Here is a 9,686-nt window from a genome sequence, read left to right as displayed (position 1 = left end):
AACTTTGGGATTCGTGGCAATAAATTCTAATGCTTATCAAGAATCCGATGGACTGCGGTGGGTATTAGAGCCAATAATTTAATTGTTAATAACTCAGGTGAAATTTCATATCCTTGACGGTGGTTATTAGCTATTTTATATGACAACATTTTCGTAATTCCTTTCTGCTTGCTGTTAGCTCATGACAACAGAAATAACCACTGGTCTTGGGACGACAGTATTTAATACTTATAAATTAAGTTAAGCCTAAAGTGACATAATTATATGATATTTTATTATAGGGTGAATTTCGTAAATTTTATAAATTTCTTTCTTATAATGCAAATGCACTTATAAACATTTCTAATTTTCGGTTTAGTATACATTTTTACAATTCAATTTTGGGTGGGAATCATTTTTAATGTACGCATGCTTTTTATCCACGATCTGCGCAAATTACCCAGGAGTTCTGTATCTTTCCTTCTACACCAAGGCTTCCTCCTTGGGTGCTAATGTATTTCATCTTTTCATATTCGCGCGCAAATCTCTCCTGCTCTGAACGTAGTTTCTGAGATATTGGCGCTGGCGGCGGCGAGAGCCAGCCGCGAAAAAGACTTTCAAATTTACGAGATTATTATAGCGAACTTTGCTCACACTCAACTGTAGAGTTATTTGAATACTTTAAGGTGTGCATTAAGTCTCAATTTTGTATATTTCGCATTTAAATTACCGAATTGACTAATGAAAAATATTATTTATTAAGTAGCATAATGTTTGGTGACCCTTTCATATAACTTTTAACCTTGACTTTTATTGTAAATATGTATTGAGTGTAAATAAATTTAATGCAATTACTACCTTCAGTTGATCATGTCTAGATCCCTCTCTAATCAAACTGAATGACATGGTAGTTCGCTAGTCATCACTATTAAATCGATTTTAATTTAGGTATTATATATCTAATATATAGATATAAATACATATATGATTTTACATTCAGTCCCCAAGCGTCTATTCTGCCGTCTTGCTGTACATAATCTTTAATATATTATGAAAATAATTTTCGAGTTTTACATTTGTATAGTTGTTGAGGACGATTGGAGCAGATATTTAGTATTATCGGTCTTTCCCCATAGAAATACGCCATTATTTACCAATGCATTCACTGAAGCTACTCAAAATACTGTCCTATTATTTAAAAAATTTGATTGTTTATAATACAATCGACTATTAATTTCGTGCAATCTTGTTATTTATGCTTCAAAATTGGCTGATAAAGGGAGTGGATACACTTTTTCAAAATACTCTATGCATTAATTAATGTTGAAAGCCCTTCTTACCGTATGCACGTACTTATCATGCAAATTCTAGGCAAACGTCATTCATAGTTCGGCATGGTATACAATTAAGAAAAAGCGCATGGATAATGCTGCTAAAAACATATACTATCCTGGGTGTGGCATGTTCTGGAATATGCCGTTGACTTTATTTATAAAAGAGAAAAAAACATGTTTGCGAAAATATATGCTTAATCTTTTACATCCCTGTGCTCCATTCTTTGGGTGTCAATATTTCCAATATTTTGATGTACGCTTAATTTGAAATACAAAGCAATATATTGTACAATATTCCGTATGACGCTTTGAGAATGACTTTTCAGAAGAACACAACTTTCTTGTACGTGATTTCAAAGGTCACCTGATAGAGGTCAATGATTCATTCACATTATCATCTAGGCTATGCAGACTGAAGTTCGAGTCCTGATTGCTATAGGCTCCTGCATAAGGAAATATTGCAATAGTGCTCGCTGCCCAGTAGTCTTGCACGCAGCGCTCTCAGTGGACACTGAATGAACTTCTTAACTGTAGGCCTGCGTGTTCGTATGCGTGAAGGGTGAGTGACTGTAAACAAGTAGTCGTCCTCGTACTTTAGGGACCGACCAACAGGTGTCGGAATTGCCGTCGAATTCGCCACGCAACCCTCTTCCCTCCCCCATCCTTGGGAGGGAGGCGTCTCACAAGGGGCAGCAAGATGGTTGGCCGCTGAATGTGTTCTCCCTCTTTCTGTCAAAGCTTTGTGGCCGTCGGTAGGGCAGACCGCACCTCAGCGCGGAGGTGGGGAAGAGGAGGGGGGTGGCGTTGGTTCTAGGAGTGGAGGGGGTTACTGGGGGAGGGGTAGATTTGTTTGTGGATGACGTGGGGAAGGAGATGAACGGAGGAGGAGGAGGCAATGACCTGGATGGCTCTCGGTGGGAATCTCAGAGGCGGACGCCCGCTCCCATGTGCCGATGACCTCTTAAAAGGAACCGGTTACTCCCTTCCTTCCCCCTCTTCTACTCCCCCGACTATCCCCATCCTCACTCCTCCAAGAGGAAACAAAAGGACAGGAAAAAAAACGGAATCACCCAACCCGTTTTCATTCTCGGTCTTGAAGGAATAGAAAAAAAATTCGAACCCTATCACCCGTTCCCTTCTCTCCTGTTTGTTTCCCTCTTCCCTTCGGATTTTGGATGGGCAAAAGAAAAAGGGGCTTCGTGTGTATCAGTGTGCATGATTATTTTTTATCTCAGGGGTATGGCGCAGCCTTGTGGTTCTGGAGAGAGAAGAGAAAGGGAACCATGGTTTTCAGGGCGAAGGTGGCAGAATGGGCCTGTGGAGGGTGTGGAGGGGAAGGTTTCCTCCACCCCCTTTAAGATTGTATGGATGGATGGACTGAGGTGGGGAATGGGTTTAATACTATTTGATGCGGTTGTGGGGGTGGAGGGAAACCCTACGCGTTCCCGTGAGCCCCTGCGGTATATAACACTCGACTTTCCCGCGGCAACCTCAACTTGCGCGCCAGCAGCTCTGCTGCCCTTTCCTGTGGTATAGCCGACGACTGAGCTGGATTAGCTTTTACTTGGGTAGGCGGTCGAAATTGTTACCTTCCTCCAAGGGAAACATATCCCCCCGGAGTTCAGAGAGCGCTAGATTAGAGTGGTACGCTTCACTCGAAGGATTGACGATTTGTGTCCAATCTGCTCGGATTTGGGTACAATTTGAACATTATATCTCGTTCAACGATGGTGTTTTGATTTTTCGGCTGAATCCCATGTAGCAATTTTTTCTTATGTGTTCCGAAATTTGACTTTGGTATTAAGTCGGGAAAATTATGCTACCAATAGGTCTTTCGGGACGAGGGTAACTACCGAATCGAAGGTCCATGGTCCCAGATTACCTATATCTCAGTGGGTTTTACAGAATTTTTGGAATTTGATGTCTTTTTTATGCATTTCCATAAAATCAGGAAGAAATCGGACGAACACAATAGAAATATCGAGCTGAACAAGAACACTCAATTTATTTTCTCTCTGTTTTTGGTCGAAGGACTAAATGAGGAAATCGATTTCTTCACGGTAATGAGAGTAGAATTCAGTGACATCAGTAGATTGAAAACGGACTACTCTCAGGAAAATAAACGGCTGTGAGATAGGAAGCCTGAAAACCCGACATTCGAAGCTTGGAAGAATGCGACGATCGTTATCAACATACGTTGTAAACGGTTGACTATAATTAATTCGTACCTTATTTCGTAGCGTTATTTAGTTTTATGCATCATATACCTTTTACAGTTTTTTAAGGTCCATTCTTTGTTTGACCTGTATTCTAGTTGTGTCAGTCCTACTTTAAGACTAAATCCTACGTTAAATCTTAAAAATGAAGTCCTTCAATCGTCTATAGTTACACAAAAGAAGTATGACTTGTATTCTCGTTATCAGTTTCGACATCTAGGATCATCCTATTGTTTACAGCTTACGTGGACTGTGTTGTTGTCATCAGCATAGTATGGAAGACTCGCGTTGGAAAGATATCTGGATTCTTTATGCCCACAACAAAATAAACATCGCTCTAGAAAATTACCATTGTGAATATAATCAATCCCTCGTTCATTTATTTCTTTAACTACGGTTATTATTAATTCACTTGAAATGCGAATTCTCTTAAAATACCATGCGTGCGGTCGGGTGTCATTACTCCTACGTTAAGGATCACGATCGAGATGCAATTATTTCTAACAGAGAGTTCACTTGCAATTAATCAAACAATTCTTAATCCGAAAATGGAAATGGAATTCTTGCTCTCGCTGCCATTCTAGGTACTTCTCTTTGATCATATAGGCTTCTTAAATTATTCATAGCTAATACGCCTAAACAATAAACTGCGTACCGAAAGAAATATGAACTAATTTCATATCGTACATAGTGTAGTGTTTTTCGTAGCCACAACTCTATGAGCAAATCATTTTTCCTATCAATCAAAAATATTATAAAAAATAATATATGAAATAGTGAATATATTATAAATAATATATACATATATATAATGGTTTCAATTATAACGCCTCCTTTATATAAATATAAATATATATATATATATATATATATATATATATATATATATATATATATATATATAAAGGAGGCGTTATAATTGAAACCATTATAATATATTTGTGGCCACGTGGTTTCATTCCTTATGTTAATACCAATATCGGGTAGATTTCCTACTCATCCTCTGTCTTTTATATCGTCGTTTGAAATCAATTGATCATCATCAAGTGATTAAGTTTAAGCATAAAATGCCCTATTATAATTCAATAAAAACTAATTTTTTATCTAATACAATAAACTAGGTTAAAATAAAGATGAAAATTTGTTATACTTTAAAAATGTCGCAACTATAACTTCATCCTGTGAAATTAAGGCAGATGTGTGGAGTTACAATCCCTCATATGGCGAATATCAAGAATTAGGAAAATGAAAGAAATTCCAGTGCGCTTTCACATTGTAAGGTGTGACTTCCAAAACGTAGCCTGAATATTTCATGTTTGCTATACCTATTGACATATTTTGTCTGTAATAATTTACGTATATTACATTCTGGTTCTTTTGAATTGGTTCCTTATTCCTGCAGTATGCCTAATCCCGCACTAATGAATGGAATATGCGATCTTGGCAAGGACCACAGTGCAGACAAACATAGGAGAACATAGAATTTTCTAATAGACTTAATTACATAATGGAAAGTTTGTGTGGTATCTCATAGGCATTGTTAATTCTGAAACTAATCCACTGATATGAATTATGTAAACTAAATCTAGTGGACTGAGTGTCAGTTTTCGCCCTATTAGGTGACGTAAATTCATTGAAATTGCTAAACTATTGCTACAAAACTTGCGAGAAAAGGTAGAAGTGCGAATACTGGTATCTTCCTTCAGTCTGTTGGTGCCCGTCATCTCTGGAAGATGTCGCTAGTGTGCGGATTTTCGAACTAAATCCTGCAATCGCGACGAACTCAAAATTATAAGTCGAGTAATCGTCAAGGGTACCGGAACTCTTACTATTACAATTGAATTCTTCTAATTTATTTATTAATGCTTCGTTTATTGGTTTCCGGCAGATTTACCATTATTCAGTGCTTAAATTTTCTGATCAATGATTATAATCTGCATCCATATTGATTTAAGTTTCAATTAGTTTATTTTCTTAATGATCATATTTTTTATTTTATATTATTCTTTAGTCCTTAGCAGTTATTTAAGCTACGAAATTGCTTGTATAATATTTCACATTTACGAAAAGTATTAATGGTGGGTTTCTCTTAATCCTTCTGCAACTCCTCTGAAATCTCACCTCTTCCAGATGACTCAGCTATTGCTTTTGTCGCAAATGACCTTAACTCTCGGTCGCCGCCTGTAATAGCTGCTACCGCAGTAATATTTGTCTCTTTCCGTCGTTTTTGAATGCCAATCTATATCGCTCTTCCCGATACCATGTCCGATGGTCTTCCAATCGTTTCCTTGGTTTTCTCTCTGGCTTAATGCCAAAGTTGAATAGCCTGTAACGTATTTTATGTAACTATTATTATCGCTTCAAGGGAGTCAAACCCAGAAAATGTGCTACAACTTGTGAATTTAAGTTAAAATATACATTTAATGCAGTTATTTAAAATACATAATATTCCGCTGAACGCTGATTTCTCTTGACTGTGATAAATGGAAGTCCGTGATTTTGAAGAGAAAATTGTTTCTTAGAGATTTAGTCATTGGAAAACTGGAAACATTTAATATTCATTGAAATGAAGTTCTCTTTTAAATTTTGGGAATATTGAATTAATTCATCGTACAGTTAAATTAATCAATTTTCATGGCACACGTACGCGTGGACTTTGGTTTCTTACTAGCAATATCTATAGTCTTTATATGGCATAGCTTGTTTTTTTGCCGTATTATAGTCATGTATTTTCTATTGAATTTGTTTTGCTCAACATTGTGCTTTCATTGTCTCCTACATTTTGACTCGTTTTAAGAGTCTAAAGGTAAAAGATAATGAAAGTAACATCTTGCATAGAAATATTGATTTTAAATTTAGGTACATACGATACGTAGTCTCATTGTTAAAAATGGTATTTTAAAATAAAGCTAGTAGGTGGGTGAGATAATATATTTGTGTAAGCGAGCAAATCACTATTTAACGGCTTTTCTCTTGTGAAGATTTTTATTAATCTTTTAGGCAACTTTTAATCACCCACATCAGTGTTTTTTTTTCAAGAAATGTTAATTGCACCAAAATCTAAAGTTTTCATGCCTAGGTTATTGGTATGATTGCAACCTATAGTAGTGGATTATGATTCTTTAGTGCGCGCATTGCATATTTCGTTTCATTTGGGTGATTATTTTGATTTTAAAGCAGTGTGTGTCATCTTGGACGTATACTCATATCCGTCACACTACATCCGTGGTTTTTTATATAAAACTGGGCATTATACGCCGTAATGCAGTTTTAGTTTTGTACTTTTGCATTATCTGCATGTATTTTTTCATCATTTTCACCGTGTTTGAGTGAACGGCTTTAGTAAATTGCCAGAACTGCTGGATGCTGGGCGGAGAGGGCTTGTCCGCCAAAAGTCTGCTCTGGACTGACTTGCTCGCAGTTTCCTATTATTTTCCTCTCCCATCTGTGTACCCACGAATTTTGCCCCAATCTAAATATCTCGCTCTCTCTTTCAGGGAATTCATTCCTCGCCCTGATCCTTCCCTCGCTCCTTCTCACTTCTTTTAGCCATCTCGCTACCACCATTTTAACCATCTCTCACACCACGCGGCATGATTCGCGGTGAAAGCGAATTCCCTTCAGATTTTGCGGTCGGGCGTCATCTGTTAAGTGTGTGGTCTTCTCAAGGCACCGGATGTCCGGGAAAAATGTCGGTAAGGGTCGATGGAGGCTTGAAATGACCATAAACCGTTATTTATTCTTTCATTGGAAGCAGAATGCTACCTGACTCTACCACCTGTTTTCTGCTAACATCCGTATTGCCTAATCCAAGTGTTCTGCCTAGAAATGTATGAATAATCGTCAGAAGAATTATTTGGGAGAAGTGAAATTTTTTGGTTTCCTCCCTCCCTGTTTTTGAGGTGGCCTATAAGTATCTCTACTCCAGAGAGCAGCATTTTCATGTAATTTTGCTTAAAAAGATATAATTATCCAGGCGATTATGCCAACAAATCGTAAGAGACATTATTGATTCCTAGGAAAATATTTTTTGACATGGAATTGAACGCTGATCATGACATTTGCTTCCATCCCTTTGACTGTTTAATGAATTGAAAACCCTTCCGTGCCATTCACGGGATCAATGAGCGGTGTTTTTATTGCTGTGCATTTGTTGTACGGAATTAACCGCGGAAGAAAATATGCGGAATTGAAGGTTTTATGATAGTATATCATGTCAGGTTTTGTGCTGTTAGGCGATGCCTGGAAGTTCAGCGGTGTCCTGTTTGTGTCCATTCAAACGACACAGCTTAAAAAGTTGGAATTGGATTTGAGGGGCCGGGGTTCATCGGCTAAATGCCCATAATTTTACAGCAATATGCTCTAATCCAATCCCCGATCGATTGCTCACCTCCCTGCTCCACCTTCACTCTCCTTTTCCCTGCCTCCACCCCAAGCCTCCCATCTCCCTTGAGGTACAGCCATCCCCCTTGCGACACGCTCCATCATGACCCGAGAGGGCAGTGCAGAGCGGAATATAGTTAACCTCGGAGAGCTCGGGCCCTCGGGGTAAGGCCGGGACCTCCGCATCTTCCTTCCCTATGCTAGGAATGATGCTCTTATTCCTCTTCTCTCGTTCGATTCTTACTCACCCCCAAAGCGAGCGCTTCCATGCCCCCTTCCCCTCCCCCTCCTCGCTCTCTCGTAGCGAGCCGCCGTCTCCTCCGAGCGGCGTGGGTACGTACGCTCTCCTGCCTCGTGCTCCCTTAACCCGGTTCCTCGTAAGGCGGTCAGTGTGTCTGTCGGTCGGTGATGAGCTTCGTCGCTTCACGTCGGCAGCGGCGTCTTCTCCCCACCCCCCCTCTTCTTCCCCCCTCGGGGGTTGCGGCGGGGGATGGTGAACAGGATGCGATGTGAGCAAGCATTTAGAGACGCCATTGTCGAGGTCCTTCTACTGAGGTACTTCTAAATGGCGTTAAAATCTGAAGGGATTCACGCCAAGCTTCAATGTTCACGCATTTAGACTCAGTATTTTTTGGGGAATGACTATAATATTTATTGAATGTCACTTGGTGACTGAATACTCATAACAATGCGTTGTACTTCGTAAAAACCATTGCCTGAACTTAAAATCACATGATAATAGTGTTTTAAAAATCGGCTATTACAGTAATCCCAGCCAGTCTTTTAGAAGAAGCGAAGAGGTTCTGGAAAATTGATGAGTAGATGCTTGTAATTTGAAATAGTCCGCTTCCTGATTTGCACATGTATAAAAATAAGCATTGGTGTAATATATTATGGCCCACCTTAGTCCTAGCATATCCATCCATGTCCTTTCGAACATCCTTCAATTCTATTTTTCCCAATGTCTAATTTTTGAGGCTTCCATAACAGCTCTTGTCTGTATCTCATTCATTTGTAGTGGCTACGTTATATTAGAAGTCAAAGACTCCTTAGTTATATGAATTGCTTAACCATATAAGGATAATTTGTGATGCATTAGGGCCCTTTTATTGCCGTACTGTATATGTATACTCTTTTCATTTGAAAAAGATCTCTCTTGAAAAAAAGTCTCATTCCAAGCATTGGTTTTTATCTTTTAAGATTTTGCTTTCCCCTAATCAACTGGGCTCTTTCCCTATGACACGAATTTCGATTTTTCGATGAAATTCTGGTATGCATGCATTCTTACTACCGGGTTCGTTAAGTATCGGCACGTGATATTCACTGGGTTACCTTGCCAGCCGGTTAGGTGGTAGCCATGATGAATTCTACGATGGTTCTGAGTCCTTCTACTCCGCGCCCAAATACAATTGCAATAACGAATCTCTGGAACAGGCTATCGACAGAAGGCCGAGTGAATTTCTTGCTCAATAGGAACAAGAGCGGAAATTGGGTTAGCCTTTATCTGAACGTGATTTGAAACTCAGCTAATTTAAGGTTTACTCGATGTGATCTCTACACTAGACTCTGGTTTTCTTGGTGGAATAAGCTATTTTTGAAGTTAGAGTTTGAGTTCATTTAAACAAATCACATTCTCATGGTAACGGTGAAGAGCTGAGCATACTGTTCGAATGAAACCTTAAGGTGAGCCTGATTGAACAAATTATTATTCTTGAAATAAAATTGTTCGCGTTTATTACTTAATAAAATAGGTTAATGGTGGACGAAGTTGGTT

Source organism: Hetaerina americana, unplaced genomic scaffold, assembly GCF_022747635.1.
Source record: "Hetaerina americana unplaced genomic scaffold, ioHetAmer1.1.p SCAF_2, whole genome shotgun sequence".
Lineage (NCBI taxonomy): Eukaryota > Metazoa > Arthropoda > Insecta > Odonata > Calopterygidae > Hetaerina > Hetaerina americana.
The sequence above is the reverse complement of the archived record's forward strand: the minus strand, read 5'-3'. Positions refer to the sequence as shown.